Source organism: Salmo salar, unplaced genomic scaffold (genome assembly GCF_965601325.2).
Source record: "Salmo salar unplaced genomic scaffold, fSalSal1 ptg000408l, whole genome shotgun sequence".
Lineage (NCBI taxonomy): Eukaryota > Metazoa > Chordata > Actinopteri > Salmoniformes > Salmonidae > Salmo > Salmo salar.
The window spans coordinates 352579-365385 of NW_027675377.1; the positions used below are offsets into that span (position 1 = coordinate 352579).

Genomic DNA, 12807 nt, shown 5'->3' on the forward strand with positions numbered 1-12807 from the left:
GGATCAGGTCCCTCCTCTCCATGTAATCTGATTCATTATGATCTAGGATCAGGTCCCCCCTCTCCATGTAATCTGATTCATTATGATCTAGTTGTCAGAGCTAGAGTGGTGTTTGTCAGACTATGAGACATTCCGGTTTGGCCAACAAACTATTATGTTACCTCTCTATTGTAAACTGTGACTCGTACAAACAAGCTGGTGTTCTATGTGTTGCTCTAGGAATTACAACAAACTAACATTGTGGAAAGTGATATTAGGGGGACACAGAAAAACTTAAATTAAATAACATGAATGAACAAATGAATGAACAAATGAATGAATGAATGATATTTTATTTTTGTGTCAAATCGCCAACTGGCAACCCATCCCTTATGGGGTTAATTGCCACATAAACAAACATTACAATAATTGACTGTGGTAATTAAATGATAATTCTCCTTCCGGTGTTCTCTGCATTGGGCATCGCATGAATAGTGAAAAAAATAAGGTAAAAATCAATACATAATAGTAAATAAGGTGATGCAAACAATAATTATATCCCTAGAGCAAAACAATAATATACATATATACACACTGTATATATACACATCACATACATACATACATACACACTGTATATATACACATACATACATACACACTGTATATATACACATACATACATACACACTGTATATATACACATACATACATACACACTGTATATATACACATACATACATACATATACAGATAAATAAATACAGAAAATGGGTAGAGGAGGTGAATCATCAACCCAGAAAAATAAACAGAAGGAATTTGAACCCAGTCTGACACAAAGAGAAGATTCATATGGGAGACAAGTCTATACACAATCTATATATACACATACCATTTACCACATAGAAGATTCATATGGGAGACAAGTCTATACACAATCTATATATACACATACCATTTACCACATAGAAGACTCATATGGGAGACAAGTCTATACACAATCTATATACACACATACCATTTACCACATAGAATATTCATATGGGAGACAAGTCTATACACAATCTATATATACACATACCATTTACCACATAGATGAGTCATATGGGAGACAAGTCTATACACAATCTATATACACATGTACCATTTACCACGCAGAAGCTAAATATTTTTACAATTTAATTATAGGTAAACATTTTTCTTATATTCCAGGATTTATCTAAATATTCCACAAACGGAAATACACAATGGACAAAAAAACATTTCAATTTCTCCTCATCACTCATCACATACTGCCAGGGTATATCTGGTGGTCTTTCTGGAATAAGAGCAAGCGTATATCATGGTAGAACAGGAAATAGAGGATTAAATCAGTTTAATTCTCTAAGGTCACAATAGTTACATAGTCTTTCCTCCATTTCACCACAATACTGACCTGTTTCAATACTCAGAGAAAATATCCCTGATCTTACCTGTTTCAATACTCAGAGGCAATATCCCTGATCTGACCTGTTTCAATACACAGAGACAATATCCCTGATCTGACCTGTTTCAATAGGCAGAGACAATATCCCTGATCGTACCTGTTTCAATACACAGAGACAATATCCCTGAAATAACCTGTTTCAATACTCAGAGACAATATCCCTGATCTGACCTGTTTCAATACTCAGAGACAATATCCCTGATCTGACCTGTTTCAATACACAGAGACAATATCCCTGATCTGACCTGTTTCAATACACAGAGACAATATCCCTGATCTTCCCTGTGCACATAGAGATCTCTTGCTTTTAGGTAGGTTATACATAATATATCTCTCACACACCAATTCACCCTGAATCAAACAAAAGGTTCTCAATTTGGGTTGATGATTCATCTCCTCCACCCATCTTTTTTTCATGTCGCATCAACAGTTGTTTTTTAATCATATCTATGTCTCCCTTCATTTGGTTTTGGTACAGATGTTCATAGTTACACTGTTGAAAAAGCTCAGACATTTCAGTTGCCCAGGCTTCCCCTATGGATAGATAAATACAATAATCATGAAAAAAGTCATTGATGAAAGAGACTTCAACTAGGACTATAAAATAATGAAGAAACAGTTTAACATTTTGTTATTTTATGGCTTATATTTATTGTAGAAGTTGTTAAATAACACCTGGGGACAAAAACGCCTACATCTTCTGACAAAAAGTGTTAAAATGCATAACATTCCCTTTCAGGATCCATATTTTGGTGTTTATAAGGTAAAGGACACCTGATATTTAAAGCCTTTTTGAATCCACATTTTACACTAAATAAGAACTGATTTTTCCCGGGGACAGAAAAGACACCACATGGTAGGAATGACTCAGCAGCACCTAGACACTAGTTTAGTGGATTCCAAATGTTCCCTCTACTTTATTCTACATTATTAACCTGAAATACTCACTTTACTTGGAAACTGAGTTGCAGTTTAGAGGTTAAACTATGAGCTGCTCTGTCATCTCAAAATGACCCTGTACAGATACTTTCTTATATTCAGTTTCAACTGTAGTCAAGGAGTCACCCTTCATATAACAACAGTAACCAGAGGGTGGAGCTAACAGTCAGTTTCAACTGTAGTCAAGGAGTCACTCTTCATATAACAACAGTAACCAGAGGGTGGGGCTAACAGTCAGTTTCAACTGTAGTCAAGGAGTCACCCTTCACATAACAACAGTAACCAGAGGGTGGAGCTAACAGTCAGTTTCAACTGTAGTCAAGGAGTCACCCTTCGTATAACAACAGTAACCAGAGGGTGGAGCTAACAGTCAGTTACAACTGTAGTCAAGGAGTCACTCTTCATATAACAACAGTAACCAGAGAGTGGAGCTAACAGTCAGTTTCAACTGTAGTCAAGGTGTCACCCTTCATATAACAACAGTAACCAGAGGGTGGAGCTAACAGTCAGTTTCAACTGTAGTCAAGGTGTCACCCTTCACATAACAACAGTAACCAGAGGGTGGGGCTAACAGTCAGTTTCAACTGTAGTCAAGGTGTCACCCTTCACATAACAACAGTAACCAGAGGGTGGGGCTAACAGTCAGTTTCAACTGTAGTCAAGGAGTCACCCTTCACATAACAACAGTAACCAGAGGGTGGAGCTAACAGTCAGTTACAACTGTAGTCAAGGAGTCACCCTTCACATAACAACAGTAACCAGAGGGTGGGGCTAACAGTCAGTTTCAACTGTAGTCAAGGAGTCACCCTTCACATAACAACAGTAACCAGAGGGTGGGGCTAACAGTCAGTTTCAACTGTAGTCAAGGAGTCACCCTTCACATAACAACAGTAACCAGAGGGTGGGGCTAACAGTCAGTTACATGAGACAGCAGTAACGTGACATTGTTCTGAATCTTGCTTAAAAAATGTTATAGTCCTTCTTCAAGACATCTCTCTTACATTATTTTAGCTAAACTTATAATTTACTGGAAATCAGGTTTAGTTGTGTTTTTCCCCTGTAAGGTGTGTACGTGCTGGATAAGAACCAAAGGATGAGAAACCCTGAGATAAACATAAAACCATATAATGTAAAAGCTCCTCCACCATCTTTACCAGACGTTTTACTGATAACATGTAGACCTACTGATTAGTTTCCACTTTGAAAACTGCTGTCTGTCAGCAACTCAGCTCAAGTAGCAGTTCTAACTAGTAATATATCATTCCTAGTATTCATTCACATACTCCGTCATTTAGAATGAATTATTGTTCATAAATACTTACTTTATTTGTCAGTATTGTCCATATAGTGTTTTCTGCTCTGTCATCTCAAAATGGATCCTGTACAAAATCACATATTTACTTTCAGTCACCTCCTGGGTGGTGCAGTGGTCTAAACCAACCCATCTGAACAGTTTCTCACCAACTGGCCACCTGGTCTATAGAGACTAAATGACTATACACTCTACGCTGCACACCACATCAACGGGGATGTGGTGGAGGGTAAACCCACGTAAACGCACTTACACACCTTTTTATTTGTAAAATAGCGTTTACTCAACACTGTATTTTGTTAATTATCATTTACCACTTCTTATGCGTTTCCAGCGTTAAGTCTAAATTCTATCGCAGAAACCGGGCCCAGGTTGGTCAGCATGATAAAGAATCATATCTCAAGGTTACTCTGTCTATTGAATGTCTGACTACGACCTAACTTTATAATAGTTATATGTAGCCAAGACTTACCAGAGTCTGTACGTCTGTCCTTCAAATCAACACATTTATCCTGCTTCTGATGTTGCAGAGAAATGTGCGCTACATTTTGTAACCACAGTTACTTTCACTTTCATATGAGGAAACACGTCAATTCGCACGTCACTGGTGTATGGTTAAATAATGATGACAGAAGAGATCTACTTACTAGTAATAATATGTCATTCCAGGTATTCATTATCTTACTCTGTCCTTTATTGTTCAGAAATACTTTATTTGTACTTCTCTCCATATAGTGTGTTTTCCTCTTTTGTCATCTCACCATGGATCCTGCACTCAGCCGTCTCCCCACCCTGATAATAAAGTGTTTTATTGGTATCTTCCACTAGATGGCAGTAAACACCTGCTGTAACTAGACTTTACAACAGCATTCCTTATTCATAAAGGCAGTGTCTCAAAGGAGGAGTGCTGAATCAGGATCAGGTCAATCCTCTCCATGTAATCTGATTCATTATGATCTAGGATCAGGTCCTCCTCTCCATGTAATCTGATTCATTATTATCTAGGATCAGGTCCCCCCCTCCTCTCCATGTAATCTGATTCATTATGATCTAGGATCAGGTCCTCCTCTCCATTTAATCTGATTCATTATGATATAGGATCAGGCCCCCCCTCTCCTTGTAATCTGATTCATTATGATATAGGATCAGGTCCCCCCTCTCCATGTAATCTGATTCATTATGATCTAGGATCAGGTCCCTCCTCTCCATGTAATCTGATTCATTATGATCTAGGATCAGGTCCCTCCTCTCCATGTAATCTGATTCATTATGATCTAGGATCAGGTCCCCCCTCTCCATGTAATCTGATTCATTATGATCTAGGATCAGGTCCCCCCTCTCCATGTAATCTGATTCATTATGATCTAGGATCAGGTCCCCCCTCTCCATGTAATCTGATTCATTATGATCTAGGATCAGGTCCCCCTCTCCATGTAATCTGATTCATTATGATCTAGGATCAGGTCCCCCTCTCCATGTAATCTGATTCATTATGATCTAGTTGTCAGAGCTAGAGTGGTGTTTGTCAGACCATGAGACATCCTGAAAATCTGTATTCTCACAAAATCGTATGTAGAGTCTGAATGGTTTGGCCAACAAACTATTATGGTACCTCTATTGAAAGCTGAGATTCGTACGAACACGATGGTGTTCTCTGTTTTGCTCTAGGAATTACAACAAACTAACAGGGTGTAAGTGATATTAGGGGGACACAGAAAAACTTAAATTAAATAATATGAATGAAAAATGAATGAATGAATGACATTTTATTTTTGTGTCAAATCGCCAACTGGCAACTCATCCCTTATGGGGTTAATTGCCACATAAACAAACATTACAATAATTCACTGTGGTAATTAAATGATAATTCCTCTTCAGTGCTCTCTGCATTGAGCATCACATGAAGAATGAAAACAGCGTAAGGTAAAAATCAATACATAATAGTAAATAAGGTGATGCAAACAATAATTATATCCCTAGAGCAGTACAATAATATACACACTGTATATATACACATACATACATACACACTGTATATATACACATACATACATACACACTGTATATATACACATACATACATACACACTGTATATATACACATACATACACACTGTATATATACACATACATACACACTGTATATATACACATACATACATACACACTGTATATATACACATACATACATACATACATACACACTGTATATATACACATACATACATACATACATACACACTGTATATATACACATACATACATACATACATACACACTGTATATATACACATACATAACATACATACACACTGTATATATACACATACATACATACACACTGTATATATACACATACATACATACACACTGTATATATACACATACATACATACACACTGTGTTACGTTCCCCAGTTTCTGTGTTGTAGTTTGTATATTTGTTAGTGTGTTTCAGGTAATGGCTTCCTGAAGTTCTCCAAGCAGCTGATTGGTCGGCCCCATTGCTGATTGGAGAGCTGACCCCGCCCCCTCGTCAGGACGCAGCTGTCTCAATTAACAACCCCAATATAAGCCAGTGTGCTGTTGCTCAGGGAGGGGGGAGACAGAGATGATTGCTGAGAGACAAGGCTAATGGCTGAGGGTTATAGAATGTTGGTTGTTTCCAAGAATTTTGGTATGTACTGTGTCCGTTGTTGCTGAGGGAGCTGATTGGTTGTGTGTGTCAATCGGATGCAGTGTTTTGATTGACTTACATTTGTGTAATTCTGTTTCATTTGTTCCCAGGGGGGAAGGGGAAGGCACCTAGGGAGTGTTTAGGCAAGAGGCCCGCGGGCATACATATACCCGTAGTAGTTTGCTGTCTATGCACACTAGGAAAGACCTGGGCGGACCATCCCCTGTATTTTGGTTAGTGCACCAGGTGGTGCTAGTTAGGTAAGTAGTGGGTAGGCAGGTAAGGTAGGAGAGGGGGTTTTGATATTTAGTTTCTTTGCTTTGGTTCCGTCCAGCCCCTTTTCCCCAACCTTACCGCGTGAAGGAATAAATTCCCTGTTAACGGTATTCTCTGCCTTTGTGTCATCCTTGCTCACGCCTACACTTCCATACCTCTTTCACAACACGGAGAGTTAAGTTGTAGCAGGGTGTTGCGTTCCCTCTTTCTAGAGGCGTGCGTAACATAATGGGGGCTCATCCGGGATTCCATTAAACCCACTGAACCCTGCTGCACTGAGCTCTCTGTGATTTGTGATTGAGGTGTGATGGTGGTTTGTGAGAAAAGGGTGACTAGTTTAGTTTGTGGTTAGTTCAGTGTTGAGCGTCATAGCATTAGCTATTTGTTGGCTCTTGTGTTTGGTGTAGTAGTTTACAATGGCTACTTTTGATGTACAATCCTTTTTGGATAACCCGTCGTGGGAGGTGTTTAATAAGTGTCGTAAAAGTGATTTAATGACCTTGGCTGACCATTATTCATTGTCTATTTCGCACAATTTAGTTAAGGCGGAGGTTAAGAAACTAGTGTTAAATGTATTGATAGAAGAGCAGGTGCTTGTGTTACCGCTGCCTGAACCTACTACCCCTGTAGGGGATGTTGCTGCTCCTGTAAGCCCGTCGGTTTCTGAGACCGAAGGCGAGGCTAAAGCTCCAGCCACATTGCCCCGTTTTGATCCGCTCTCCCCACTGTCAACTGGTGATGCCAGAAGGGATGTCCGTTCTATACAGTTTCAACTGGAAGCGGAAGAGAGAGCCCAAATTAGGCGAGAAAATCTCCAGTTAGAAATCTGTAAAATAGAGGCTGAAAAAGAAAGAGAACAGCGGCAGTTGGAAATCTGTAAAATAGAGGCAGAAAGAGAACAGCGGCAGATGGATTTCAAAATGCGCCAAATGGAATTGGAGGCAGAGACAGCGAGGCTAGCCTTTGTTCCTACTGTGCTTGTTAGTGAGTCGTCCTCACCAGCTGGAGCTTCCAACACGTTTGACATTAGTAGGCAGATTGCCTTAGTACCTTTGTTTAGAGAATCAGAGGTTGACTCCTATTTTTGTGTGTTTGAACGTATAGCCGTAGCCTTGAAATGGCCTGAAGAAGTATGGTGCTTATTACTTCAGTGTAAATTAACTGGAAAAGCCCAAGAGGTTTTATCAGCGCTACCTTTGGAAGATAGTTTGAACTATGAAGTGGTCAAAGCTACCGTTCTTCGTGCTTATGAGCTTGTGCCTGAGGCATACCGACAGAGATTTAGGTCTCATAGAAAGTCTCCTAGTAAGACTTATGTGGAATTTGCTAGAGACAAGGGAAATCTGTTTGATAAATGGCATGCTGCTAGTAAGGTAACTGATTTCAACTCTCTCCGGGAGTTAATTTTGTTGGAAGAGTTTAAAAATTGCTTACCCGAACGCATTGTAGTATACCTAAATGAACAGAAAGTATCCTCCCTGTCAGAAGCGTCTGTGTTGGCAGACGAGTTTGTGTTGACGCACAAGAGTGTGTTTTCGGCTCATACTGAGAGTAGAGCTACTGAGTTGCCTACTTTTAGTCCCAGTCGGCCCACAGTATATCAAGCACGCCAGAAAAATGAGCGTCCCTGTTTCTATTGTCATAAAGTGGGACATGTGATTAATGATTGCTTCCTACTAAAACGCAAACAAGGGATGCCTTTTCGTGCCAAGCCGCCAACAGGTGTTGGGCTAATTCGTACTGTTGTGAGGTCTGAAACAAAACAGGTGCCTCAGAGTAAATGTAGTTTGAAAGTCTCAGTACCCGACCGCAGTTACGAACCGTTCATTTTTGAGGGGTTTGTGTCCATAGCGAATGACGAAGCATCTCAGCGTCCTGTTAAAATCCTTAGAGATACAGGGGCGGCGCAGTCATTTATATTGGTTGATGTGTTGCCCTTATCCGACAATACATACTGTGGTTCCAGTGTGTTAGTTCAGGGTATTGAAATGGGTTTTGTCCCAGTGCCGTTGCACTTTGTGAATGTACACTCTGAGTTAATCAGTGGAATATTCAGAGTAGGGGTACGTCCTAAGTTGCCAGTAAAAGGTGTGACCTTTATAATGGGTAACGATATTGCTGGAGGAAAGGTAGTACCCATATTGGAAGTGTTGGATAAAAGTGACCACTCTCTCTCCAATGAGTTGGCACAGAGTTATCCCCATGTGTTCCCCGCTTGTGCTGTCACTCGTGCTCAGGCAAGACAAATGGGTGACGTGATAGATTTGTCAAAAACTGTTTTGTTTAAAGAAGTTGATCAAGAGGATGGGTTGTGTACTACCTCTAAGAAGCTGATCACCTCTGACAAACAGCCCGGGGGAAGTGAAATCGCGCCCCAATTACATGACATTCTTTTGACTGTCACCCCCGAGAAGGTGATTGAATGTCAAAAGGGAGACATCAGTCTTCGCAAGTGTTTTGCTTCGGTAACTTCCATTGAGGAAGCTAAAACTAAAGAGACTGCCTACTTTATGGAAGCAGGAGTTTTGATGCGTAACATAATGGGGGCTCATCCGGGATTCCATTAAACCCACTGAACCCTGCTGCACTGAGCTCTCTGTGATTTGTGATTGAGGTGTGATGGTGGTTTGTAAGAAAAGGGAGGTAATGAAAAGTGAGATAGCTTATTTATTACAGAATGACATGGCAAAACCCAGTAACAGCTCCTGGAGTTCCCCGTGTATTCTTGTTCCTAAGCCTGACGGTACGTCTCGCTTATGTACGGATTATCGTCGAGTAAATGCCGTTACAAAGACTGATTCTTTTCCTCTACCTCGCTTAGATGACTGCATTGATAGAATTGGCTCTGCTGCTTACGTTAGTAAATTAGATTTGCTAAAAGGTTATTGGCAGGTGCCTTTGACCTCTCGAGCTTCTGACATCTCGGCTTTCGTTACGCCAGATAACTTCGTACAATATTCTGTGATGCCCTTTGGAATGTGTAATGCACCTGCTACTTTTCAGCGGTTAGTTAACATTGTTTTTGCCGATGTACCAAATTGTACTGCTTATCTTGACGATGTGGTAATACATTCGTCTACTTGGTCTGATCATTTCGCCACCTTGAAAAGTGTGTTTCAGCGGTTGGCGAATGCTTCTTTAACCCTCAATTTGGCCAAGTGTGAGTTTGGGAAGGCTACAGTGACTTACTTGGGGAAACAAGTGGGACGAGGTCAAGTGCGCCCAGTAACTGGCAAAGTGGAAGCAATTGTTGCTTTTCCTGCTCCCACAACTCGCCGCCAGTTGCGCAGATTCCTGGGGATGGTAGGTTACTATCGTACTTTCTGTAAGAATTTCTCGACGGTAGTAGCTCCCCTTTCATCTCTGCTTAGTCCGAAGGTACCATTTAAGTGGTCCCAGGACTGTAACTATGCTTTTGAGTCCGCTAAAGCGCTACTTTGTAGTGCCCCAGTGCTTGCCGCCCCCAACTTTGACAAACCTTTTAAGTTGGAGGTAGACGCTAGTATAGTGGGGGTGGGTGCGGTTCTCTTGCAGGAAGATGAAGATGGAGTGGATCGACCCGTCAGTTTCTTCTCCCGTAAGTTCAACTCGTGTCAGTCAAGGTACTCCACAATTGAACAGGAAACGCTGGCTTTATTGCTAGCATTACAGTTCTTTGAGGTATATGTGGGTTCCAGTGCCTTGCCTGTAATGGTCTTCACGGACCATAATCCTTTGGTGTTCTTAAAGCAAATGTACAATCAGAACCGCCGCCTTATGCGGTGGGCTCTGATTGTACAAGGATATAATGTACAGATAGCCTATGTGAAGGGCTCGGCAAATGTGGTTGCCGACGCTCTATCACGGGTTTAGTAACTGGGGAAGCGTTGATTTTTGTTATTGCAAACTGTATGTTTGCATTTTTTGTGGTGGGCGTGTTACGTTCCCCAGTTTCTGTGTTGTAGTTTGTATATTTGTTAGTGTGTTTCAGGTAATGGCTTCCTGAAGTTCTCCAAGCAGCTGATTGGTCGGCCCCATTGCTGATTGGAGAGCTGACCCCGCCCCCTCGTCAGGACGCAGCTGTCTCAATTAACAACCCCAATATAAGCCAGTGTGCTGTTGCTCAGGGAGGGGGGAGACAGAGATGATTGCTGAGAGACAAGGCTAATGGCTGAGGGTTATAGAATGTTGGTTGTTTCCAAGAATTTTGGTATGTACTGTGTCCGTTGTTGCTGAGGGAGCTGATTGGTTGTGTGTGTCAATCGGATGCAGTGTTTTGATTGACTTACATTTGTGTAATTCTGTTTCATTTGTTCCCAGGGGGGAAGGGGAAGGCACCTAGGGAGTGTTTAGGCAAGAGGCCCGCGGGCATACATATACCCGTAGTAGTTTGCTGTCTATGCACACTAGGAAAGACCTGGGCGGACCATCCCCTGTATTTTGGTTAGTGCACCAGGTGGTGCTAGTTAGGTAAGTAGTGGGTAGGCAGGTAAGGTAGGAGAGGGGGTTTTGATATTTAGTTTCTTTGCTTTGGTTCCGTCCAGCCCCTTTTCCCCAACCTTACCGCGTGAAGGAATAAATTCCCTGTTAACGGTATTCTCTGCCTTTGTGTCATCCTTGCTCACGCCTACACTTCCATACCTCTTTCACAACACGGAGAGTTAAGTTGTAGCAGGGTGTTGCGTTCCCTCTTTCTAGAGGCGTGCGTAACAACTGTATATATACACATACATACACACTGTATATATACACATACATACATACACACTGTATATATACACATACGTATATATACACATACATACATACACACTGTATATATACACATACATACACACTGTATATATACACATACATACACACTGTATATATACACATACATACATACACACTGTATATATACACATACATACATACACACTGTATATATACACATACATACATACACACTGTATATATACACATACATACATACACACTGTATATATACACATACATACATACACACTGTATATATACACATACATACATACACACTGTATATATACACATACATACACACTGTATATATACACATACATACACACTGTATATATACACATACATACACACTGTATATATACACATACATACATACACACACATACATACATACACATACATACATACACACTGTATATATACACATACATACATAACATATACAGAAAAAAATAAACAGAAGGCATTTGAACCCAGTCTGGCACAAAGAGAAGATTCATATGGGAGACAGTCTAGGTACATATCTGTTGTTCTGCCCCTGAACAAGGCAGTTAACCCACTGTTCCTAGTATGTGATGAGGACAAATTAAATGTTTTTTGTCCATTGTGTATTTCCATTTGCAGAATATTTAGGTTTTACCTTTATTTAAACTAGGCAAGTCAGTTATGAACAAATTCTTATTTTCATTGAGCTGTCATTGAAAATAAGAATTTGTTCTTAACGTACTGCCTAGTTTAAATAAAGGTAACATCTAAATATTCTGCAAATGGAAATACACAATGGACAAAAAACATTTAATTTCTCCTCATCACATACTGCCAGGGTATATCTGGTGTGCTTTCTGGAATAAGAGCAAGCGTATATCATGGTAGAAAGGGCAATAGAGGATCAAATTAGTTTCATTCTCTATTTCTTTGAGGTCACAATAGTTACATACAATTTACTGGAAACCAGGTTTAGTTGTGTTTTTTTCTCTCCAAAATATGAGTTACTGTAGGACTATAATAATTGTTAACAGGCCTACTAACCCAAAAGTTTTAATTTGAGAATGTTCACTTGTATGCCTCAAATATTAAACTGTCTTAAAATATTTCATGATTAGTTGAATCAGGTGTGTACGTGCTGTATAATAATTAAAGTATTGAGAAACCCTGAGATAAACATAAAACCATATAATGTAAAAGCTCCTCCACCATCTTTACCAGACGTTTTACTGATAACATGTAGACCTACTGATTAGTTTCCACTTTGAAAACTGCTGTCTATCAGCAACTCAGCTCAAGTAGCAGTTCTACTAACTAGTAATATCTCATTCCTAGTATTCATTCACATACTCTGTCATTTAGAATAAATTATTATTCAGAAATACTTACTTTATTTTTCAATAATCTCCATATA

The 12807-nt window shown here is 40.0% G+C and overlaps 1 long non-coding RNA gene across 1 annotated transcript; it reads right to left on the bottom strand.

Moving 5' to 3' along the window:
- Nucleotides 1-1372: 1372 nt before the first annotated feature.
- Nucleotides 1373-4308, bottom strand: LOC145875955 (uncharacterized). The gene is made up of 3 exons (XR_014391376.1): nucleotides 4189-4308; nucleotides 3727-3783; nucleotides 1373-1999 (listed from the first exon to the last, which is right to left on the bottom strand). It is a non-coding gene; the product is annotated as an uncharacterized LOC145875955 (long non-coding RNA).
- Nucleotides 4309-12807: the final 8499 nt, after the last annotated feature.